At 42.6% G+C, this 26562-nt stretch overlaps 1 long non-coding RNA gene across 1 annotated transcript in view; it reads right to left on the minus strand.

Annotated features, from left to right (window-relative positions):
• Positions 1–26523, minus strand: part of LOC308200749 — a 37437-nt gene extending 10914 nt beyond the window's left edge. Inside the window, exons 1-4 of the long non-coding RNA XR_013955768.1 lie at positions 22096–26523; positions 21199–21288; positions 19052–19168; positions 3993–4102 (exon numbers count right to left, since the gene is read on the minus strand). This is a non-coding gene — a long non-coding RNA (uncharacterized lncRNA). The remainder of the gene's footprint in view (positions 1–3992; positions 4103–19051; positions 19169–21198; positions 21289–22095) is intronic.
• Positions 26524–26562: the final 39 nt, after the last annotated feature.

Consider the following 26562-nt stretch of genomic DNA (forward strand, 5'->3'; position numbering starts at 1 on the left):
GCCATGGTCAAATAATAGCTCATTTCTTTCCCACAGAATTTTGCTATAGAGCATCCAAATTTTTGTAAATATTTAGGTACCTAATGATATAGATGGGCATCCTACTATGATATATGTAAACACCTTTGTAAGTTAAGTTCCTAATACTTTCTTTCTGTTTAAGAGGTATATTCTCACCGAAACAGTGTTTTAAAAGCAATATTGTTCTAAACATGCCACTGACTCAGTTCCACTATACCAGCACTGAAACTGAATGCTATACTGAGATGAAGTGATTCCTACAAATTGTGCTTGGGATTAAATTCTTCTAAAATTGTTGAAGGCTGTTAATACAGGGAATAAAGGACTTGTCCATGTGTAATTGTTTATTGTAGTTTAAACTGAATTTCCCAACTCACCTCTAAAACAGTCTGGGGTATACACACTTGAGGAATCTTTTCATCTCTGGTATATTAGTATATAAATAACATGGACTAAGAAGTACTCTATAGTACTAGAGCAAATGAATCAATCAAAAGGGAGAAAAAAGCAAAAACCAAAAGAATCTCTTTTATTCTGAAGGGTCTGAATTGTTCCTTCAACACATTTTCAGCGACTGCCTACTAAATCATGGCACAAGGAAAAAAATAAATAAAACCTACAAAATATATTATAGCAGCTTCAGTGCTGTCCTTGGGTTTTAAGTTTGATGAGAGCTGCACCAGGATGACAAAATCCTGTACCTGTGTGTGCCGTTATATGACGCAGAGTTTCTCACAAAACATTGCTGGAGAGTGATGTGCAGCACAAACCCATTCTGAGACCAAATTATTGGCAGCTGTAACAAGCCAGTGATATCAATATTTGTATCGAGACAGTTTGTCTCTTTAGGGGGATGAAAAAATAGCCCTTCTGCATGTTTCAAAATCAGATATGGAAACATTTGTGAAAAAAAGAACTGTTGTGCTGTACAAAGACAAAGCAGAAGCTAGGGGAAGGGCCATAAACCCCTCAAATAAACAATGCCTGAAGACTGGTTTAGTACTAAAATGGGAAAACAGTCACCATCACTGGCATAAACTCCATTATGGTTCATATTTAAGACTAGACAGTGATTCATACTGTTTCACTAGACTCAGCATGCTGCAAACGGCACTTGAAATAATTAACACTTAGAATTAAACTACTTAGATTTCACATCATCAAACATTTAACTTTCTGTAATTCCCTCTGCAGCTGTGATTTATTTGCATTTATTATTTTCTCTATTTACCAGTTCTCTGTTGCTTTTTAAGTTGCTCATACTTCCTTCTTCTGTAAGTCTGAACACTGGCCTATTGTTTTGTTTTTAGCTCTTGCATCTTACTCATACTCACACTTCTGCTGGCTAGTTTTAAAAATGCATTGCAACAAATATGGTCCTCAAATTGCTGAAAGGAGTTTTCTGTTTATTTACTTTAATCATTGCTGTAGCCTTACTTGGTATTCATAACGTGCTTACTCATTACTGCAGTTTGATTGTTTAATATTGGCAAGAATATCACTAAATATATTTTTCCTATTTCTCTCACAAAAAATATTCATTTTGTTTTGATTAGGTTTAAGAAAAAACACACATGAAGAGGAAGTCTCATTGTATCCAAAATCTTGTATCAAGAAATATAGATCAGAGTCCTCAATGTGACAAAGTTAGTGAATTTGTAGAGACAAAGGCCCAACAGATAACTCAAGAAAAAAAGGACCTGTGAAATATTAGAAAATTCACCAGCTTTGATGAAAATGCACTTTGAAGTAAGGTTACACTGGAAAATTTTAGAAAGTATTTATAAACAAAGCAATGAAAGAGAGATCCAAAGGGAGACACCAACCGCCTAAATATATAAAAAGTTCTGTACTGGATCAGGACAAGACCCCTCAAAACTTGTCAGACTTCTAACAGTCACCCAGAGCGTGTGTTTGGGGAAGAAGAATAAGGACAAGGCAAACAAGCAGGGATGTTTTCCCTAGTTTTCCTGCCCAAACTTCCTGAGCCAGCTGTTGATTCCTCTGGTTTTCGTTCTTGATGGATATTCCTTCTATGAACCTTTCTTATCACTTTCTGTATTTTTCACACTTCTGGCCTTCACAGTGTCCTCTGCCAATGAGTTCCACTACTTAACTAGAATCTGTGTGGGAAAAAAAAAAAAGCCCATGTACTCCTGTTTTAATCCCTCTGCCTCTTGGTTTCATTTACCTTCTCTGATTCCTGCATTTTGAAAAATAATGAACAATTCTCTTTATATTTTTTTTTCTCTGTGATGCTTACACTTCTTTGTACCTCTTTTGTTTTGCCCTCATTGTCCTTTTTCTAGGCTGGCAAATCCTAGTCAATTTAGTCACTTTTTTGAGCACCATCTTTGTCACTGTATTCAAAACTTTCTCTAGTGCTGCTCTGTTTTAATGAGAGTCCCAGAAGTCTCTGAAAGCAAACATTTTGAGAACCAATAAGCTTTCCTTAACAATAAAGTGTTTCAGATTTTGAGGATATGCATGTTTCTTTTACAAGATATTTTCATTTCAACATTAGCTCAAGAGTTTGTCACTCAGGTCTCAGAACCTAAATTAATGCAAGCTGGGTGTGAACTGTACGCTCACACGTGCATAATTGTTTCTTCATTGTTTTTACAACTTGTGCATGGATCTGGCTGCATAATTCCTAGCCCCGTGCTTTCTCAGTCAATTTGGGGAGAATCTGTTTATCCCTCAAGGGAAATTATGGGAAAGTACTGGCAGACTATCAGCTTTCGCCTGAGTTAGTCAGCATCCTCGCTGCTAAGTACAAGTTAAAGGAAAATATGGGTCTAACTGTAGTCTGCAGTGGAATAATTTATTTGCTCTCAAGGTAATACTAAAGTAAGGTAAACTATTTTTGTTTGTTTGTGTGTGTAGGTGGAAGGTAGGGCTAAAATCTGAATGAGAGCTTTGCTTTATTCTGCTGTGTCTTTAGAGGGCATTTTGGTGAAAATTTTCACTAACTTTTGGAAAATACTGCTATTATTACCCTTGCTGTGCTTGGTATTTGTCAAAATAGTAACAGCAGGAAGACTGCCCAGAGAACACTTGGGTTAAAGTGTGGAGTAAAGACAGAATGTGCTGGTCAACAGCTCTGTATGGAGCAGGGGGCTCAGAAGAAACCAAGTGCTCGGGTCCACCTCCTGTTGATACCCACCAGAGTTGTTAAGCTGCCGTAGGCCCCCCATTCAGTTGATGAGCTGTTTTTCATAGAGCTCATCACCTCAGAATTCAAAACATAAAGCTCAAGCTTCTGTAATTGCTGAAAATGAGATTCTCCTCACCTAATCTTAAAGAGTGCAAAAGCCTGGTATGTAATGTAAACTAGTGAAATCCTATCTGTAGTCAGTGAAGGAAGGTGTACGCATCTCTGCCTAATTTAGTCTTTCCTTATGCTCTCAGCAGCCTGGACAGCAGCTGTAGAGTTGACTTTTTAGAAAGTAAGAATTGATGCCAGTTGAATCCCATCCTGAATGCCATTGTGGAATAATATTCAGATGGAAAACAAACTCACTTGTAAAGGCTACTTCAACAGATGAGAAGCCTAAGGGGAAACCTGAGTCAACCTTGCCAGTCACATTATTCTCCTCGAGGCAGCTGGAGTCAGCTCTTAAGTGCACTCTTCAGTCGAAGTGCACAATCGAGGAGGAGAACGATGGTCATAACTCAGGCTTAAAAAAAGGTCCAAGCCAGAAAGATGGAAATTAAAAAGATAAATCAGCAATGATTCTCAGAGAGCAGATACCCAACACAGTACGTGGCTCTGCGGTCCTGCGGCTTCACTTTTCCTTTGGCATTTTGCAAAACCAGGACTTACTTCCCTGAGACTCAGTGCGTGGACGTCTATAAATGTGCACCGGCATGGCTAGTTCAGAGGCAGGATGAAGCGAGGTGCCGCAAGCAGCACCCCCAGAAAGCTCCAGCTCTTTGCCTTCATTACCTGCCCCTGGGGCACACCTCACCTGCCAGCAGGGTTCAGGGTGATGGAGCTGCGTGGCTGTGCTGCCAGGTGGGGCTCCGCGATGACTTCGTCTTGGGACATTGGCTCTCGGCTCGAGGCAGATTGCCAGCACTGCAAAACAGAAACAAGCCCGTGTATGCAACACTTCACGTAAGCTGAAGGAACTACCACGGTACTTTGGACCATATAAAAGTCTGTTTGGAGGCATGATGACACCATAAATTCCAGAAAGAACCTTATGGGGCAAAAATACAGAAAAAAAAAAAACCAACAAAATAAATGCAAGACTGCAGGCAAAAACGAAAGCCAAAACAAACTGTAATAACTGTTAGAACTAAAAAAATAGTTTTTTTGCAGAGTTCGATTTTTTTTTTTTTATGAGGGAGCACTGGGCTTTAAACAATATTTTGGAGAAATGTGAGACTTGGAAATCATTTTGGAAGTAGATTAGAAAAAGATTTCAGCATCTTGCTTGTTTATCACAAGCAAGACATCTCAGTTTAAGGAGAACCTCTTATTTTTCTGAGTTTCTTTGAAACAGTGCCAAGAAACCTGCACATAGATATTCCATTATAAGGTTCACAGAGGATGTCGTAAGATACGGCTTGGGACTAGAGGGAGTGCCATCAGCCTGTTTACATGCCAGCGTTTCTTTACTTGAAATTACCTTTATGCTTAGTTCTCCAAATACTTTTATATATTTGTTGTTCTGAAGGAAGGAATGGATCTCACTGCATGGTTGCTTATGCAGTCTGGCTTTGTTTGAATGTGAAGACTAGAGAAGCTGTTATATAGGCACATAATCTAATCCTGCAGTTATTATTTAATGGCTTTTTGTATCGCTGAAGTTCTGATTACATTTCAGCTGTTAGGATGCAATTAAGTTCACGGATAAGATTGTGTCCGCTACTGGTTAGCCCGTCTTGCTTTTCACAGAAGAAAATGTTGTTACTCTGAGAAATGCAGTTTTAGGCAGTCATTGCATAAAAAGTTTTGAGATTTGAGTTATTTATAGCCTTAAAACAGGGAGGGGTTGTTTAAGATTGTACTCCCTGAAGCAACATCACTGTAAGCACGAATTTTTCTTTCTGAAGAACATAATTACATTCTCCCTAATGCTGTTGCACCACTGACCTGCGGTGCTCCGACAGAGGAACTATACCTCAGAGCAAAGAGCTGTCCCACCTGGAAGTGCTCAAGGTAGATATGGGAAGGAACAAGGTGTGACTGTTTCTGTGGTCTGAACACATCCACTAAAAACTGAGCTAAGGATCTTGAAGTAATTTCAGGAGACAGCAGCTGATGGTTGGTTGTACCCAGGACTGAACCTCTTCATGCTTTACAAAACACAGCTTAATGATCAGGGTCCTCAGCAATAAGGGACTGGGCTTGTAATGAGCCTCAGCACGAGCTGTAAAATGGGCAAGAACCTTAAGGACTTTGACCTCTTTTAGCCCTTTCCCCTTAGCTCTGTTGTCAGTACTCAACATAATTAAGATAAACATCCTCAGTGAAGACAGTGGGGATGTACCCTATGCTTACAGCATCCCCAAGACATCCAGAAATCATGTATTCTCCTTTCTCAGGATGTTACTTTTTTTTTAATCTGATCACATGATATACATGGAGTTTTTGGAGATCAGCACAGTTTGATTTTGTATTATGATAGTAAAAATATACATTTGTGTTGTGTCCAAAAAAACATACATTTTTGTGTCAGATCCATTGTAACATGATCCTTTATTCTTGCTGGCATCTCCCTGCTTGTTTGGATAAGCCTCAAGAGCAAGGGCGAGACAGTAATCAACCATATTATCAGAAAGAGGTGGATTGCAGGTAGTCCTCCAGAGTCTCCTGGCACAGGAGATGGCAGAGGTCTCTAAGTCAGGTCCCATCTGCATGGCCACCTTCCAGACTGTCCCATCGCTGGCTCCCAGGCTTCTTGCCTGCCCCTCTGAACTTTTTCAAAGGTCCAAAGGCTGAGTTACAAGCTATGTGCACTCACTGCTTCCCTGTTTTCTCATGAGCATCCAGCACATGCTGGGTGGAAATGCTGGGGCCATTGCACCCACTCTTCAGAACTGGCCAGCTTGCCTGGTAAGGGGTGTTACACACCACCAGGGCATCTCCATGTCCAGGGAAGGCTGGAGTCAGCCGACTACCTTCTCTGAGGTGGTTTGGCTTTCCTACCATGACCCCTACCCACAAAGCACATGAATAGAAATCTTATTTATTTCTCATAGGACGTGCATTATATCCAAGATATATTAGCTTGCTTTCAAACAGAAATGAAAACGTATACTGCATGGCTATAGTCTTACTGTTTATGTGATAAAACACCCCTAAAGTGCTGAAATGAAATGAAATAGAAGAGTGCAGTTCAACAGTATGTAGGAAAAGTATAGAGTAATTAGAGTTTACATTCTGAAGCTGGGAACTGGCTCAGAGATGGATAAAACATTACCATGACGTATTCCTGTTGATTTCAGTCAAGACAATTTATTCTGCCTATCCATAGTCTGTTTTAAAACGTACCTTTATTTTTCTCCTTCTACCGGTTTTATTCAAATGTAAATCTATTGACTTTAGCAGAGTTCTGATATTTATCTCATTTCCTCAGTGTATTTTCTAGTCTTATGCATGACTTTTCCCTCCTGAAAAAAAAACAAGCAAGACAAACCCACCAAGGTCTGTGATATGCAAACTGAAGCTCAGCACCTTCAAATTGCTGGGGCTGAGGATGCATTAGCGTGTGCTGACCTTGTTTTATGCCCTTTCCTAGGCCTCTGATGTAACCTGTTGTCAGATGGAGTAGTGGGCTGGGTGGACCCCTCTGTCTACATGACACAGTATTCATTATATTCTCCTGGCTGCTGCTCTACAGTCAAATTTTTAGGGGTACTAATCTACTGAACTAATTTTAGAGTTTACAAATAATAACATGATTTTTTTTTAAAAAAAAAAACAAACACATAATTAATAATATATATATTTTTAAGATCAATGACCAAAATAGAAAAATACTGCACCGAACAAACCCCTTTCTTCCTCATTCTGAAATGATATGTTGCTAAACACAAAAAAGAGAAATGGTCAGTCTTATAAATGTGACAAGAGCGTTCTTACTGGATTTACCAGAGCAATAGTCCTTTGAAGAGCCAGAAATCATGGAGGCATCCTAGGGAAGAATTTTTATTTCTAGATAGGGAATGGTTAAGGTTACTGGGAAAACAAAGAAGAAAACCTGTATTCATATTGCTGCTACGAGAGCCTCGGATTAACACTCGGGGCTTTAATTCGAGCAGTGTCAAATACCATAGTGCTTAGAAGCAGAAGTACAAATATTTGTACTTAGAATTAATGTTTTTATTCTTTTACCAGAGCATATCAGCTGCTACACTTTTAAATATGGAATCAGAAGTGAGATAAACCTGGCAGCCTAGGATGCTAAAAAATAGGAAGGCACCACTTCAGAGTACTGCCTGGTGGCCTGGGAGCCTGGAAACCTTGGAAAGTTGGGATCTGTCTCCATATGGCTCGCAGTTTTACTTCAGTTAACAGAAAAGGACCGTTGCCATCCCAAATAGCAGCAGATGCTTTTTAAATCAGAAAATTAATAGGGTATCTCCATCAACTAATGGGGTATCCCCACGTCTTTATCACAGCATGGTTTCTGTGGTATTTTCAGTTGTCAAGTCAGTCCTCAGTGACGGGCAAGGACCACCATATTCTGGGACTAGGTATGGAGTAGTGCTACTAGATTTAAATGACAGATGCGTGCTCATTGAGTTCAGTGTTGCCAAAATGTAGGTGTTCTGGTATACTCATCTGCAGAAATGTGGAAAGGTACGAGTTTTTTTAGCTGCATCTCCATCATTAAATGCTTTGAAGGACATTAATTTAGGAGTCAGAACACTCAGATCCTATCGTGAAGACAGTAATTGGAGGCAAAAAGCTTTCCCACACAGCAGAAATCAGATTAAGCATCCAGTTGCTTGGTCTGCATGCACGCCTATTTCACACGGTGCAAAATGTCCTCGCAATTGTACCCATTCAGTTGTGGCCACCAAATGATGAAGAATAGCTGTCTGGCAGCTTGGTTGGCCTTTAGCTATTTTTCTAAGCCTACAAGGCAAATTTGGCCAGCACAGTGGAAGAGCAGCTACACCCAAGTAAACAGTCTGATTCAGAGTTTCTTTCCCTTGGCTAAACGAAATGTGCACAGGAGAGAGTCAACAACCCCCAGTTTGGAGAGCACAGGATTCATAAGCAGCAGCCTACTGCAGAAATACAGGGCCCTGGTGGGGAAGGGTTTTTATTCTTCCAAGCTATAATAGCCTTTCTCAAAGCATGACATTTGTTCACCCTTTCAGAGCTGGCAGTGCCGGAGCTCCCGGTTTCCAGAGATGTTCCAAGCTCTCCCACAGCCCCAGTGGCTGTGTCCTCTCCCAGGCCCAACAGATTATCCAGGGTGCACAGCACATCAGGGTCTCCCGGGGAACACCGGGCGATATCCAGCAAGCTGCCCCTCGTTGCCACCAGCCGGGGGCTGAGGCTGCTGTTGCACTTCTGCAGAACAATGGGCTGAGCCGTATTTCACTGTCAGAGCGGTGACAAATGTTGGCCTGCCGAGACTCCTCGACGTATGTAACTTGGCTGGCGATCAATGGCAAAGGTCACGAGTTGTCGTCTTGCATCTCCAAGCTCAGTGAGACGGTTTTGTGCCGTGTTAGTCGCTGTGTATTAAGTTTCAGCAAAGAGAGGGCAGTGGAGGAGGAAAGAGATTCTTATCTGGAGTTAGGTGATGTTAAATGTTCTGAATAATTAGATAAGATTGTGTGTGTCAGACTCCGTAAAAAAACAGGCTGTGTTTTCTGATAAGAAGTCTCTGGTTCCCTCTGCCTCCCTGCCCTCCAGGACATGCATGCATGCGTGCACAAACCCGCACATTTTAAGTACTTTCAGGGCTCATTAAGCAAGCTGGGCTGATAGCTGTAGCAAATGTCATTCTTTCTCAATGGAGCAATGAATCTGTGTTCTGCACATTTTTGGAAGTCTCAAAAAGTAGCCAAAGTAGGTGAAAATTCACTTTCCATGGCTGATGCTTTTATTTTCAGTGTGCTTTTAGACTCTGACCGAGCACACACTGCCTGGGAAGAAGCCCAGAGGTTACACCACAGTGTCTACCGCTGCAGCTCAGTTTGCTTTCAAAGCTCCTATTGAATTTCCAAAGAGGTGTGCAGGTCTTACCAGGAATAGGCGTGTGAGGATGCACACAATGTGCTTCTGGCTCCATCTGAAAGGAGCCTGGACCAAATCTGAGCCATGCAAAGACGTGATTGCTCAGGGGTCTCCCCATGGACTCCAGCTCCTTCCGAGGCTGGAGCCGAAGCCAAGGGGATGACTGGCCTTACCCCTTCCACCCCAAGCCAAGTCCACCCTCACTTAAGCTTCTCCTAAACAAAGTGACATTTTTAACATTTATTTTCCATATCCTTTCACTTCCCTGGCTGCTGTCACACCACTGTTATTAATTTGGGATCTATGGTAGTTTATCAGGCAGAATGGCTGTAAGGTCTATGCAGCAAACATATGACAGAAGTGGAAACACCAGGGAAATCACAGGAAGATCATTAAGTTGAAGAATGTTTAAAGACAGTACCACCACTTATGAGCTCTGTCAGCCTTGGAGGACTGCAGCTTGTTTTTTTAAAATTCATTACAGCCCAGTAAATCTGGTGCCAGTAGAATCCAGCAAGTATATTTAGGGGAGGACTTGCAATTCCTCTTTCTGGACAGACACCTTCTATAGCTGAATAGAAGGATTGTCTTCTGCTCCCCACGCCCTGCAGAGGGACACTGGGGAGCATCAGTCCCCATCTGCAGATGGCACAGGAGCTGCTGCGTGGAGTGAAAACCTGAGTGAGCATCCTTCTTACACGCTGTGGGCACCAGGTCCAAGCAGGGAGGCTCTACACCCCTTGCCAGCAGATGTGTTTGCTGACAGCTCCCAGCTGTGATGGGGTGACGGCATCTCTCCTGTGGTCTCATGGCAGTTTTCTCCTCACGCATCCACTCAGCAGTTGTTTTTCTTGCTCAGGTCCCTGATGACTACAGAGCAAGGTGGAACGTAGGGTGGTGGGGCTGTGGGGATCCCAGGGGGGTGACGGTGTGCTTCTTGTGGTTGGTGCTGCCCCACACAGACCTCCCCGTGTCCCTGCAGGGGTGCTCCTGTGGCTGGTCCAGGGCTGGTTGTGGTACACGATGAGAGGGCTACACTCAACCAAAAACTGTTGAAGAAGGGAAAAAATGAGAGCACCCACCCAGATTCCCTTCCACATCTGCTTTTCCAGTGCAAATACCTTCTGAGCACAAATACATCAATGCTAGGCACGACAGCATTAGTCACTCGTTGCCCTCCTTCAAGCTCATGCTTGTCTGTGAGTCACCGAGCTATGGGCTGGAGAGCCACGTATGCGGGGCAAGCCCCGCGCTCAGGGGAGGGAGCTGGTGCACAAGGCCGATGGCAGGGCACGGCTCCGCGGGGTGCCGCAGAAAGGCCGCGAGGTCCTGGGTGTGCTGAGGCTGGTGGTGCTTCTGTGAGCACGCTGCTGAGAGATGCTGAGCCCAAACAGCAGCGGCTCTTGCTCCTGGTGTTTACACTCAGTACCGAGGTACCCTTGAGGAAATAAATATCGTTTGGAAGGCATCTATACACGCACCACCAGAGCTGCAGCAGGGGCAGGGAAGGGGGTGCACGCTCCCACTCCCAGCAAAGCCAGTGCCTGCAGCCTTGCCTGAGGCCAGCTGAAAATAAAAAGAAAGATAATACTCTTGAAACCGGGGCTGTAATTACTATTTATTTCAACAGCAATTTGCCTTATTATGGTGCGCGGCATTTGTTACCCGGGCAACAGCTTTCTGTAGAGGCCTGGCTCAAATTAAAGTAAATCGGGCAAGATCTGAAGTCGATATCACTATTGTATTTTAAAACCAAAAGACGAGGGAGTCAGCAATTTCACCTAAGTGTTGTATTTATTATGGTTGTCATAGGTAGATGCAAGGAGCCGTGACAGCCTGTGTCCAAGTAATATTTCTCCGTGCTGTGCCTGGCTGATCTGCTCCATGCGCGTTTGCAAATAAAGTGAATTTTCCAGAACTCTGCTCTTCCCTGAGGAGGTAAGGGTGTGCACGGCTGAGTGACATGCAGCACACTGCTTCAGAGGCGTGCAGGAGAATCGCTACCTAAGTGCCTAGCCTGCTCTTTCAGCCGCATGCCCTTGCCCAGGCCTGGCCTCCTGTGAAAGGAGCCTGAATCTAACAGATCTTCTTAGGTCTAAGGCAGACTGAATATAAAAAGATAGAACTAAGCACTATAAACTATGAGTATATTATCATCTTCATAATTTCTGCTTAAAAAATTCAACTCAGCAAACACCAGAGGGCTTAGAAATGAATTATTGGTAATTTTAACCTCTTTTTTTCCCACCTTTTCTCATTTCCTTTTTTTTCCCCTTTGTTTGTTTCTTTAAGTACAGAACTTCTGTAAGAACATCTGTCTCGAAAGCTTGAAAAAGCCTAGAAAAGGTAATAGGAAGTTTAGTGAATGGCAATGTTGTAAGGCTCACATATCCCCCTGTTAGACAGCTCTGCAACTGTAATCCTTTAATGGGGGACTTTTCCTGCAGATTTTTGACCTATTATGCAGATTTGACCAGCTATTAGAGGCTTTCCTCTTTGGATCAAGCTTCTACCCTTGGCAAGCCACTGTCTGTTATCTGACCCTTCCTTGAGGCACTCGGTCAGCCTTTCCCCGTCCCAGGGCTGCTGACACATTCAGTCTGTCATGGCAATGACAGACAGACTCCCAGCTGTTTTGTCCATTTGTCCATCCCCGCCGCCTGTCTGTCCGCAGCCCTCTGCAGACGGCAGTGCTCCGGCAGGGTGCCAGCTGGTGGGGCCAGATCCAGCTCGGTGTGCTTGCTGTCGGGGTGCTGCTACTCGGTGCTGTGTCATTTCGTGCCATCCTCACATACTGTCTGAGAGTGCTGAAAAGAAGGTCCTGAATGTTACAGCCCTTGGGTAGCAAATATTTTGTAGGAAAATCTTCATTAAGATGCTTCGATATGACCCTAAGCTAGTGCCTGCTTTCCGAGAGCCTTTACGAGTTCACAGCTGCCAATAAACTGATGGCAGTAAACAACCACAGCTGCCTGGTGTTAAGGAACAAGAGCTTTTTAATGACCTTAAACTGCTTCGATTGGCTGTCCCTCACTCATTTGGGTTTTCAAACACGTGCTTTGGGGAGCCGCTTCAGTTCAGAAAATGTCTGACACCTTCCTTGCTAACATGCACCTTGTCTGTGATTCAGTGCTCGCTGATAACAGCGGCGATCAGATGTAGGAAGGGCTGTTCCATCATAATGCAGATAGAGAAGGAGGTATGCACGTTGAATCATTTGCTTGATGGCGAAGGAAAGGAGTTCTGGCAAAAATAAACATTTATTAGTTGCTGAGATTCCCCTGAACCCCTCCTGGTTTCCTACTTCACCAGGTCTTAGGGAGGTGCAGTGTTTTGGAGGTAACAGGTTTTGGACGAGGTGTTATCACTGGCATCTGTGGCTGTTAATGATTAGCAAAGGTCCCCTGGTTCTTTTTTTCCGAGAAGATCCTGGACGTGCCCCAATTTCATAACATGCAAATTCCGCACTTTGGTTTTAATAAGCCATTGAACTGTGTTTGCCACTGGACTGTTGTCTTTGGAGCTGCTCGGAAATAATTTTTCTTAATGAAAATTCTGCTTTATGATGAAAAATGAAGCTCATGTTTTCAATTGAAAATGGTTTTGTTTTGATACCTCAAGTGTCTCATGAGAGCAATAGTCTGCACGCTTCACGCTCCAAAATCTTCAGTTGTGTGGGCTTCTTAAACAAACCGCTCCTCCCTTGGTGGTTTTTTCCCTGTTACTGACCTGCTGCAGGACTCATTATATGATATCTAGCCCAGCTAGAAAACCTGGCCAACAGAGGGGACTGGAGACAGCTAAAGCTTTCATGAACCACCACAGGGACAATCTTGAACTGTTTTGTGTTTGTTTTTTTTTTTAAGGAAAAAAAGAAAAAATATAAAGATGATTTAGATTTCTGGTAATCTGCTTTAAGGAAAAAAAAAAAACATAATTAGATTTCTGGTAATCTGCTTTTTGAAAAACATGAAATGTTGTCCGGTAAATGGCCAGTTCTCACAAAAAAAAAGAAAAAAAAACTGTCAGAAACCAGTATAATAAGAAGAGTTTGCATATCATTAACCAGTCTCCCCTTTCAAGGAGCTATGCTAATTCTGTCAGAGAGCTGGTCGGTGCTGCAGTAGAAGAATGGTTTTGTTTTAAACTTATGCTTATGACATTATAAATGACTGCACTTGAGATATGCATATACAAAGTGCTGAGCACAATGGAAATTGAAAAACATGAACTGACCACCTGCTTCTGTGTGCTCAGACTCTCCTGTTGTGTAGTTAACCTGCAGGATACTTTATTGCCTGAAACTACTGAGCATTACACACTATCCACAGTTGCTTTCAAACAACTTCAGACTGATTTTTCCAAGGTATTGGGACCCAAAGGTATTGCATAGGATGTTTTTTTTCTTAACTCCTTGGGTACTATTTTGTTAGAGCTCAGTCTGACTGCTTCTTGAACGTTATCTATTTTTCTGCCTCTGTTCTTGTTCATGTGATATGTTGTTAGATTATTTTTTAAATAAATAAATAAGTAAATATATTAACTCATAGCCTGCAGCGTTGCTCCAGTTGCCCTGCGGCAGCAGCAGGTTCTAGCATTGCATTTCCAGTTACCTTCCTCTCCCACGTTCAGCCTGCTCTTCAGATCACTCATGCCGCTGTTTGCCCAAGTGGGACTCTCTCATGCTTTTGAACTCTTTAGCCTAACTCTCTGATTTCCTTGAGTTCGTCTCTGATTATTTTTTTATTTTTTTTTCAGTCAGCTACCTAAGCTAGCAAGAATGGGGAAAGAAATGAAAATGGGGAGAAATTTCCTTCTCTCCACACTGTGAATTTAAAATGTGTTGATGTACACCATGCTCAGTTCCAGTTTTGCTTCCTTGATAAGAATCAATGATTTTCCACCTATAACAAAATGATTGTCTGGGCCTTGTGTCATAGTCTGAAATGCTTTATGCATTTATGATCTCCGTTAAACTTGTGTTTTCCATCTCAGCTGAGTTGCTTGGTGAGGTATTCTCACTTCCTAACGTCCCTGTGCTCACTTCTATCTGACCCCCTTTTTAAAAAAACCCAGTGGCAAAAGAAGAGTTCTTTGGTTAGTGGAAGCCAAGAGTTTGCAGCTTTGCAAAGTTTCGGGTCAAGTAAAGAGTGATCAATGGGGTTTAGGGATGTTGCCTGACTTTGTCCTAAAAACAAGCCATTGTGTCTTCCAGGATACCTCATATATCTTTTGTCTCTCCCTTCTGCTCCTGTGAGACTGATGGAGCAGACAACACTCACTGACTGATTCTTTTGATGTCAATGGGATGAAAGCCATGGCTGAATTGGGCTATGGGCTTTCAAGATGACTTGGAGCATTATTTTCTGATTGCATTAATAAAGCTATTGTAGGAAATCTACAGCTGCCAGGATAATTTGAATACAACAATCATCTTTCTCATAGTGGTATTATGTAATTATATTGTGCCCAGGAAAAAATAACCTTCTCATGCCTTCAGGATATTTCTGGAGGCTGCTCATCTACAGTATTCATTTTGATTGCTATTCTGATAGGTAAACTAACAGGTTCACCTATCATGAAGGCAGTCTGTCTTCCTTTGTTACACATGACTATATCATGTAAGATCTCCCTTTGAATTAAAGAGCTAGAATTGGCTGACTGAAGATAAACAAACTGGCAGTCCTACTCTGAAAAGTGAGAATAGAAACTGCGGTGTTAGCTCCTACACTTGCTAACCCTTCATGATGTGATCAAATCTCAAGTTCAAAGATGCAATTTGCTTTAAAAACCTAGATGACTTTCATCAGCATGGACAAGTCAGCTTTTTCCTGGATCCTGCATGGGTTCTGCATTTGTGAGCTGACGGACAGCGGTGCAGCAGCTGGGCTGCCAGCAGCAGATGCAGTTATGTGTCTCTGAAGGTGCCTTGGTGGTTCTGCACGTGGTTCCACACGGAGTAAAAAGTAATAAATGTATAGTGGGGCTAGAAAATAAGCACGTGTCCAACTACTTAAAGGACCATGACATCTTCTGAAAAAAAAAAATCCCAACCAAAAACCAAACAAACATATTTACTGTACAGACTTGGAGAGAACAGATGAACCTTTTGGGTGGTGTTCATTTATTAGGGTATTCTGTCCCACATAGACAAGAATGTAGATTTTTGCTTCCCAGAGAAGAGGACTGCAGTGACTACAAACCTCTAAGTATTTTACATGTTCATTTCATTATCTCAAACAATTACCTAAAGCTCCTCGAAGATTAAAATTAATCAATTTATGTTTAATTGAACTGTGTTTTAAAAATCACATCATGAATATTTGCTCCTTAGGTAGATTTAAAAATAACCAGAAAAACATAACTACTGAGACTATAATTGAATAGTATTTACCTTTTTAATCACTTGCTGCTTATGTTCTCAGCTTAGCATCTGTATCTGAATATTCAACAAAACTTCGACAAGGTTTGCTTACTAGACCCCTACTGTAGTGTCCAAAATGTCAATTAGTTCTCACTTTTAGCTGCTAGTAATCCTGTCAGTATTCAGTATTTAGTATGCTGAATCTGTGATAGAAATATCCCTGCTCAGGGAAGAGTCTTTGACTTCTGTACAATATTAAATAACTAATGTTGTGACTATCCTTCAGAAATGTCACCACTCCTGCTTGTCAAACAACGCTTCAGCATTTTTGCAGACTGGCCGATAGCAACACAGCTTGTTAGCTCCACTTAAATAGTGTCTCTGAAAACATAATTTATGGATTGGAAGAGACTGAAAATCCTCATCAGGATGGTTTTGCAAACCACTGAGCAATCTGCCTGCCGATATGCTTGTGGAGCAGTCAGCAGGGCCGTGGGGCCATGCAGAAGAGCCCCATGCGGGTCCCGTGCCGCAGCCCCACCACCATCCCCGCCGTGAGCAGCAGTGCTCAGACAAGCTGCTCCTCAGGGAGGGCTTCTTCCAGATTGGCACGCACGTAGGCATCCCCATGCTCTGCCTCTCGCTGTTTATTGAAAAAATAAGTCTGAAAAGACTTTCTACCCGCATTGTTGTACAGCAGTAAAATGGGATAACCGCCAGTGGCTCTGATTTATAACCAGATTCCAGATGTAAGAGATCACGCAGAGGATTGTCGCTAACCCACTGCCATTTGAGCTTGGGTGACAGACTATTGTTTTCCATTAATATGTTGATTTTTTTTGTAAACAAACAACAAAAGGAGGAATATGGGATGAAATAAGGAGGTGGATATGGAACGGAAGTTTCTGTTCTCAGCAGTTAATTCATCTTTCCGCTTTATAACCTACGTCCAAACTCCAGTGGCTCTGAAGATGGACTTTCTACAGAGCCATGATGCCTGCCTCGTATTTTGAATGTATTCATATCTAATAAGTGTATTATTGCATATTTTTCCAGATGCTACCTTGCCTGCAGCTGTGGCAGCAGCGTTTTAGAAGAGTCTTTGTAAATTCAATTCAATAAAGTACAAATGCAAAGAGTGCGGAAGCTGTTCGATGAGGACAAGTGCATTCGAGGTGCACGAGGTGCTATTTTTCTGTGTTGACCTCTAATAATTGGCATAAACCACCTGCCTTAGTTTATCCAACTGGCAAATTGTTACAAGAGCATGTTTTTCCCCCCAAGGGCTGTGGACAGAACTCATTAATGTTTAATAAACATTTCCAAGTGCTTTTGTAAGATTATCCTATTCATAGTGGGTCATACTAATGAGATCTACTGATAAAAGGTGCCTTGTAAAAAGCAGGTGTTGTTCTCGTATTATCCACTTTCAAGCACAAATATTTTGTTAGAGTATAACAATCATGGCACTTTTACAATGAACAGTTAGCCATCATTTTTAATTAAACCACTATTTCTAATTAAAACAACATTAATTCTACATCAATAACATTAGTTTTTTCTTTTTTTTTTTTTCCATTGAGAAGCCAATCAAAATTCTGACACTGATAGCCAGAAATCTTGTAATAAAATTCCTTATGACACATCCCAGCTCCAACTCTGATTTTTATCCATCTCAGTACACAGGGCTGCCAGCAGCTCTTCACAATAATTTAATACTTTCTGAGAAGGCTGCTGTTCATTTATAAGCCCCCCTCCCCACGCTCCGTGATATACACCTTTCCTACCAGTAAAGCCTGGATTTTCTTTTCTCCTCAGCCTTAGTTAAGAGGGTTATTGCCTATTTCCAGTGACTCCTGAAACGGGCTATCTGTATGGGTCAGTTGTTTACCAGAAGTGGTTAGCATTGAGGTGCGAGAGGGAAAGGCCTTATCCTCATTTCCTACAGCAGCTCCAGGTGGCTTGGCTTGGACCTGGCAAGCACGGGACACCAGACAGCAGTGTGCCTCTAGTGAGAGATGCAGGGCGCTGCGTGGCAGATGTTCTGTGCCACACAATACCCCCTCACTAGACACTGTGAAAGCCCATGTAGCTACTAATGCGCAAATGCACACAGGGGGTAGAATTTATCCTCCTCTGAATCACAGAGATTTAAAAGATTTGCTACATTACTTATGTTTTCCAGAGAAATATCTCAATTCTGAAAGTGGAAGTCTATCCCAGGCAGGTCCAAGTCTGTTTGGCACGGTAGGGGATGCCTTCGACTTTTCTTGAAGAGGATCCCTGCAGGTAGTGCCTAGTGCGTGGTGGAGGATGCTCCGTTCTCCAAAGCTAGATGTGAGGTTGGAACTGCATATGCTCACACAAAGTTCAGAACTGTTCCAGCCAAAGTCAGTGGAACTATGGCAACCAGGATTTTATAAATACATGAAACATACATTTCATCATTTACAGGATGCAAGGAAGATAGAGCCATACTCTATTCAGTGGTGCCTCGTGTCAGGACAAGAGGCAATGGGCACAAACTGGCACACAGGAGGTTCCCTCTGAGGACCAGGCAGCACTTCTGTATGTGTGGGTGACTGGCACTGGCACAGGCTGCCCAGAGAGGTCGTGGAGTCTCCTTGGAGATCTTCAAATGCCACCTGGACATGGTCCTGGGCAGCCTGCTCTGGGTGTCCCTGCTTGAGCAGGGGGTTGGACCAGATGGCCTCCAGAGGTCCCTGCCAACCTCAGCCATTCTGTGGTTCCATGATTCTGTACTGCAAGTTTTTTTGATTTTTTTTTTTTCAGTTCCAGGACTGCCTAACAGTGTTAGCTTTGTTCACACAAGGTTCCCCAAAGAGGTGCCTTCTGGAGAGAGGGATCTGTGCAAAGATTTTTTCTTATCCTTCACATTTTAAGAGCCAGCTCTGAGGCAGGCTGTAGAAGGGAACTCCAGCTCTGTAGGAATTCCCATATTTTTAGGTAACTGATCATAGCAAAGCATGTGAAAATGCATGTTTTATGAAGCAGAAAAGCTGAAATGATAATTGTGAATTATTTCAGTACTGCAGAAACTAATTTGCAGCTAGCTTTTTAATTTACAATTACAATGAAATTAAAAAGTTGCTGCAGAATATTTTGATTTATCTCAAGCTATTTTGGATGGAAAAAATACAACAGCAGCTATTGGAATACCGAATCTGGCTACTGATTCTTGAGGCTATTTGGCTTTGAACTTCCATTCTGAGAAAAAAACAAACTTCTTTGAAGCAGCTTTGTTGGGTGCAGGTAACGTGCACAGAGCAGTTCAGAAGGAAAGTTCAGCTTAGGTGCATGGCATTGTCTTCTGGTGAAACTTTCCTCCCTTTGGCAGGGTGTTTAGGAAAGACAGACTGCAAACACTGGTACCTAGTTGAAGAGATCCAAGGCTCTTGCTTATATATAAATAAAACATTTCACTATGGACTCACCTCAACTCCACATTGTCATTTTCTGTAGCAGGAATGAGATGATCAGCAAGGTAGCAGAGGATATTGCCTGGCAGAGAGAACATCTTGATTTCTGAATGATGTTTCCTTCATTAACTGCTTGGAAAAAAGAAAAAGTTCTTTAAGAAGGCAAATAGGCTGTGATTTATAGGGTTGCCACGGACCCCCAAGGTACTCATGTTTAAAAGATTTAAAAAAAAATTAATTTTAAGCATAGGTGGTTGGTATCCACTGGAGGGGAGATGATAAAAAGCTACCTGATTTGTCTATCCCCTGTTAAGAATGAAATGAAAGCTGCATTTGCCATGAGTTCACATGTGAAGTTCTGCTGAAGAACTATAGCCCTGGCTAGGCAAATGTATAGAGCTTTTCTAACTTCATGTAAAAGCTTTTTTTTTATGTTAACCTGAAATACCTTTCATGAATTCTGAAGTTAATAAATAATACTGATGTTGCTGCCTTATGAAAAATACTGAGGCTCTAAGCAGGCCCCTTTCTTCAATACTGACCTACTGAATGCTATGAAATTTAAAAATGTGGGTCAGAGATGGCCTAGAAATACCTTTGACTGTGAATCCCTACTGCTATGGACAGAAGATGGTACCTGGTCATAAGGAAGATCTACAAATTACCATCTGTGGAGCGTTAAAGATCAAACGGCTCACTGCTCCCCACTCAGATTTTGTCTTTCATCATAAGAAAAGGGTTAAAAAATGATACAGATGGAAAGCAACTCACAGAGTGGCCCTTCTTTTCATAAGTTCTCCTGCTCTTGTCCCTAAAGTATACAAGGCTTTTTCCAGCTATATGGACAACTTTCTGAACCTTTGCCTTCTAATGAAACACAGAAGCAAAATGTTCCTTTATGAGCTTGGAAAGAAAGTTTTTTTGCAAGCTTTCCATTTTACACAACATTTTTTGAAAGTCTGCCAGCTGTAACAGCAGCAAAACACTGGATTGTGTATAACAGAAGTTAAAAATATGATATGCATATCCCACAAACTATGATCACGTTGTTGACCCTTGTAACACAGTCATGGCATAGCTGTAGCCAACACAGTCATGGCATGTGTAGCCAACTCCCTTTGGCTACAGGAGGTCTCCAGTTCTCACCAACACCTGGAGGTGGAAGTACTTTTGAAAGTATGAGAACAGCGATCCAGGTGCAGCAAAATTTCCACCAGAGCAGGTGAACCCTGCTTCACTGAAGAAATAGGTTGAGACAGCAAAGGGTCTCAACTTCACCCCTGGCACCTGCAAAGCTTGAGTGCTCCCCCACGAGCTTGAAGCCACTGACCTGGCAAAGCACTGTCAACCGAAAGTGACAGCAGCTTCTGTCACCTCTTATCTTTTCTGTAGCTCAAAGACCTAAAGTAAAAAGCTCACTGTAAAGGAGATCTGGAGAGGATGTCTTCTGAGTGTCCGACAGAGCCTTGCCATTTCATTGCTATTCTCTCTCCACATTGTAGAGGATACAAACAAGGCCTTCATGCTTTTAAACTAAACTAATTTTTTCAAAAAATAGGAGTCACAGTGTGAATGTGTCTGATAGATACATGCACTGCTAGAAGATGCTAGCATCTTTCTTGATGGCATACTCAAAAAAGGCAGGGATCTTTGTTCTTCTCAAACATGGAAAGCCACCAAGTGATACTAATTCTAATCTAATAGCTTTCTTGTTGGCAGTCTGTAAGCTAATGGAGTAGCTGTACTATATGAGGTTAAAATTGTACAGGTAAGAATTTTGTTTTTATTAGACGTACTGTACTTACTTAACAACCAGAAGAGCAGGGATGAATTTAGTTTTGTGGAGGAACCCAGAACTGTGCAGCTTCCATCATCACCCCACACTATCATACACTGATGGCTACGCTGGTGGAAAACCATCTAAACTTCATTCCTCTGAACAACCATACACACTTTGACATGCTAATGAAGGCTTACCGTAGGTCCTTCAATGTTCAACATCTACATTTTTGCAGATGATTACAACTTTATAGCACAAGCCCCTGTTTCTGCTTAGTTTAAAACAGTCATTATATACCTGCTGATTTGGAAGCTCTACTGTAACATTTCCAAACCTTACAAAATAATCACCAAAAGAGAAAACCCAGCACAGAACTACTTACTGTCACTTTCTGCTGCCCACAAGTCCAAAATGAATTTCATCTGAAGCATATGAGTACAACTTTGGATTGAAGATTGGCTTTAAAATTCATCTGAAAAATAAAATAAGACGATGTTAAAACCGATATCTAGCCTTGTGTGTGAATACTGATGCCCTCATTTGCACACACCTAGAAATGTGTGTACTGAGTGCACAGTGTGTGCACTGAATATTAGGGCTCACAGAGCAGACCTCTGGTTGTGAAAACGAATGCAATGATTAAAATCAGAAGCTCAGGTTCAGAATCAACAATAGGTCAGTGTTTACCCCCTGTGGCACCCATTTTGAGTCCTTTTAGGATCACTAGGCTCTTAAAGGAGCTGCAGAATCTTCAGCCAATCTTCAGGGCGCTGGGCTGCTGGTGTCCCAAGCAGACCTCTTACAGCCAACATCACCAGAAAACCTCCAAGCATGAACCCATCCTATAATCTACAAATTGTATTGGACTGTTTCAGAGTACTGCATAACATCTTATACTTCAGGAAAATGAGGACGATATGAGCAGAATTGTTAGCTGCAAGCTGCAGACTGATTTATGAATCAGTGCTGATGACAGCCGTTTGTCAGATATGTTTTACACTTAACAACAAGCAACTTCAAAAACTCTCTGTTGATATCTCACTAATCTGAATTTCGTTAGCTAAATGTTTCCTATCATTTCTTTCAACACAGGAATCATGGCCTTTAGCATGATTCTTATCAAGAGAGTCCGGCCCTTATTTCTTCCCAGCAGACTGAGCTCTCTGTTGTATTGACTAGGAGGAGATTGTTCCATGACCAAGTATTAATAGCTCCAAAATCCAGGCAACAAGATTACCAAAACCCAGCAAATATGTACTAAAAAGTGTATTGGGTTTACCTGATAAGGTTTTGGTGGTGAGGGAGTTGCAGGCATCACCTCTGTGAGCCAGCAGCTGCCCCATGTCAGATCAGAACCAGCTCCAGACAGCTCCAAAAGGGACCTGCTGCTGGCCAGAGCCGAGCCAGTGAGCGATGTTGGTTGGGCCTCTGGGAGAGCAGAGTTAAGAAAAAAAGAAGCTGTGCAACAGCAGCTGGGGGAGAGGAGCGAGAAAATGTGAGAGGGAGAGAGAAAATGTGACCCCAAGGTCAGTGCAGAAGGAGGGCAGGAGGTGCTCCAGGCACGCAGCACAAGTTCCCCTGCGGCCTGTGGAGAGGCCCCTGGTGGAGCAGGCTGTCCCCCTGCAGCCCATGGGTCCCACACGGAGCAGATCTCCACGCTGCAGCCCGTGGAGGAGCCCCCGGTGGAGCAGGTGGATGTGGCCTGGAGGAGGCTGCGGCCCATGGAGAGCCCCCGCAGGAGCAGGCCCCGGGCCGGAGCTGCAGCCCGTGGAGAGGAGCCCACGCAGGAGCAGGGGGTCTGGGGGGAGCTGCCACCCGTGGGGGACCCGTGCCGGAGCAGTTTGCTCCTGGGGGATGGACCCCGTGGTACGGAGCCGTGTGGGAGCAGTTCTTGAAGAGCTGCTGCCTGTGGGCAGCCCCCGCAGGCTCAGTTTGGGAAGGACGGCATCCCGTGGGAGGGACCCCGCGTGGAGCAGGGGCAGAGAGGGACCGTGAAGGAGCGGCAGACCTCAGGGACTGACCGCAGCCCCCGTTCCCTGTTCCCCTGCAACACTTGTGTATGTGTGGGGGGAAGGTGTTTTTAGTTTGCTTTTAGTTTCTCACTGCTCTAGTATGTTAGTAATAGGTAAGAAATTATATTAATCTCCCTATGCTGAGTGTGTTTTGCCCATGATGGCAACTGGTGAGCAATCTCCCTGTTCTTATCTCAATCCTTTTCCACCATATTTTCTCCGTCTCTTCCTTTGAGGAGGGGGAGTGAGAGGGCAAATGTGGAGTTCAGCTGCCTATGGGGGGAAACCACCACAAATGGCAATGCTAACAGTTTAACAATCAAGTTACAAGCAGCAAGTTACAAAAGAAGTCAAGCAGTCTCTGTCTTTCCTTAGTTTTCCCCTTAATGGTCTCATTAGTTTTTGTAGTTGGGCATAGCAGTTAATGGCCTCTGCAATAAATCCGGCAAAGTGAGGTTTTAAATCATCAAGATAGATCTGTGCTACTGGTTTGTCTTGTTATTTTCCATGTTGGCCTCTACTGCCTTTATTTAGGTCATGCTCCTTTAATTTTAACTGTTTCAGAGTCTAACAGGCAATATCTAACTCTGAAATATTAAATCTTGACCACAGACACGCCAGGTCAGTGTGTGCTCTAGGCTCTACAAAATGATGAATCAAGGCTTTCCAGGCTCCCATTGGCTTAAAATCAGAAGAGTTTGAAAACAATGATGACAAAAACATGGTTTCATTTTATTTGTCTCTTGCAGTTCAAAACTTTACTATTCAGATTTAATCAGCAGCCCAATGAAGGGCAGAGAGTCCCTTTTAAAAACCCCACCTTCACATGACTCAGGGACCTGGGAGCTTTAGGAAGAGCAGCAAGGAAAAACAAAAATCGCAATCAAACCTCAAGGTTGGTAGCAATTTGCCTGACACAAAGATCCTTCATTGCACTCTCAGGATCCACGTACTACAATAATAATCAAATTTGTAACAGAGATTGTTGTGTTTTTTGTTTCCTTTTTCTTGACAGGTTTCATGTCTGATTCACTGGAGTATTTATTTAGTTTGGGGATGTTCAGCCAGTGTACAACTGGAGTAAAACAGACATGAATCATGCTCTCTGTGCGCTCTGTACTGTAGCTGCTAACACTTTATAATGTTGTCTAGAAATCCAGAAGAATGATTTAGTCAAACCATGGCTTCTATTTCATTTTTATTAAACCTGGCTCTCTGCCTAAACTCTTGCCATTTTGAACAGTGAACTTAGGTTAGGATATATTGCTTTATTCTGAACATTTGTAACCTCCATTGATCTGCTCAGGTAAAAGCAGAGAAAAAAGGCTTTATTATTGATGTAGAAAATATTACTTCTCCATTGTTTTTCAGTCCACAATCATTTGTCACATTCTCCTTGATAAATCCTCTTGAGTATTCCTTGTTCTGGGCCTAGAAATATCATCCATGTTTATTTGGTGGGATTCAGGTGGTTTTTCATACAGTGAAATTAACTCCAGCACTTTCTCCATGTCTAACTTCTGAATACCCTCATTTTGCACTAATATGGGTTGCAGTGGCCACTCATCTCAGAATGGGGTGGTATATTCCTGCACCTTTGGTGGCTGCAGGTTCCTGACTCCTCTTGGAGACCTCGTGGCAGCCCTTGGGACGAGCATCCTTCTGCACTGCTGAGGGGCTGGGACCTGCCCCAGAAGTTGTGAGGCCAACATCATGGCTAACAACCTTTCAGTTTCATTCTTCTGCCTGCTACTTGACATCTCTAGTCCCTGTATCTGACAATTCCAGCAGAGTAAATAAATAATTTTCATACTTGTCATCAGCGCCATGACCTGGCCGTGGCCCAATGAAGTGCCTCAGTGCCTCTGCCCTGCGAAAGCCATGATTCCAGCGCCCTTTTTGCTCTTACAGCTTCTGAGGCAGAACAAGCGTCCCAAGGTTTGCGGTCAGTGCATGGCTGTCATGTTTCATTTTGTCTGATACATATCAAGGTGATACCTTCAGCAAGTGCGTTTTACTATGCCATTTGTTGATTTCTGCCTTCTAATTCCACCTGCTGGGAACCAAACTGTCGCTACGTTGGTCACCAGGCTATTTTACTGGCTGTTTTCTGAGTCTGAATACATTTTTTTAGAGTTATTAGACTTTATAGATTATTATTTTTCAATGTGCATCCTGTGTGTATGAGTATGCATTCATTTATATTAATTGTCCATTCCTCTCTGGGCTGCATGTCAGTCTGTTTGTGTGTATGTGTTTGCACATTAAGGGTAACATAATTAGTTCTTGCACAGGGTGTGCATCTGCATGCATGCAAACAGGTTAATATATTAATCTCTTCATATATGAGCCATACATTCCTGTCCAGGTTACACAAAGATAAGCTGACGTGTTTTCCTCTAATGCATGCAGCATGACTCTATCCGTATGTCAGTATTTCCCAGCAGCCTGTCACTTGAATCACACATTATGTAAGGAAGGCAGCACTGTTTCCCAGTGGAGAACATTTTATATTTTTTTTGTTTTCTGAAATGAATTCAAGATGATGCTCTGCTATTATGAAAGAAAAAAAAATGTTTTGCTTGACTGAACTATTCATTCAGATTGGGAGCAATGTCACGTGTAGCACTTAAGAACGTTTCTGGATCTGGTGGGTGGGATCCATCCCTCCTGGTTTTGGCTGTACTAATGTCAGGTTAGTCCAAGTTGGTTATCTTGGCTCTTGCTATAGTCAGCGGAAAATAATATAGGTCTAGAGGCTCCCTCCCTACAGTAGACAGACATCCCATCCTACTGTAGATGCCTAAAGCACCTGGGAGGACTGCTGCCCAGCGACAGGTATTTGTAGTAGGTCCTGAAGCTTGCTGGCCTTTGCTTTGCTTTGCTATTGTAGGAGGAGAGTTTTACTCACCTTTTTATCTGATGAAGCGAGTCCTGGGACTCAAGAAAGGCAAAAAGAAATGAACTGAGCCTAGCAGTCTTTGTGTGTTTCATGACCACAGTTTGCCTTGCAAGCAGGTTTTTCAAGCCTAGACATGGCCCAGACTGGATGAAAGGCATTAAAGGGAGTGGACTAGGATATATGAACTATAAATGGCACAGGCATTTAATGGCATAGATCCTGGAGGGAAGCTTCAGCAGACTGTGGACACAAGACCAATGAAATCCAATCCCCTTGAATTCATGGGCTTGCATCTGATCCTACAGGTGAATGATGATTATCTTGCAAATGATGACATCGTCTGATCTTTAGTACAGGGGCAAGGCCAGTGGCTTGTGTTTGCATTGTGCTGGAACTGCTGTGTAGGCAAACAGGACGACAGTGCTGCAGCACTGATAAGCCTGATGTGGAATTTAAAGCAACTGTCCCCTAAGGAGTAAGAAGATGGTGAGTGAAAACAACAGGGCCCAGGAAATAAACAATTAATGTTCAATTTCTGATGATTTCTCCCATTTGCCTTCTGATTCCCTGCAGTATTTGTGAAAGGAAAGGCAGCAGTCCAAGACAAAACCTGGTGTATTTTGCTAATTTTGTAACTATTAAGACATAAAACAGACACAGATTTGGACTAAGTAAAACAACCAGATGATATCCAGTGGAACTGAATCTCAGTAGTTTCATCCTCAGCAAAAGGGTTTAGAAAGTCTAGAAGGATGCTCAAATTTGAAGAGAAGGGAATTTGAAGAGAAGAGATAGGAGCTTTCCCTTTTTTGGCCTTGATACGCTTGAGACG

The sequence above is a fragment of the Anser brachyrhynchus genome, assembly GCF_964034855.1.
Source record: "Anser brachyrhynchus genome assembly, chromosome: 1".
In the NCBI taxonomy this organism is placed as follows: Eukaryota; Metazoa; Chordata; class Aves; order Anseriformes; family Anatidae; genus Anser; species Anser brachyrhynchus.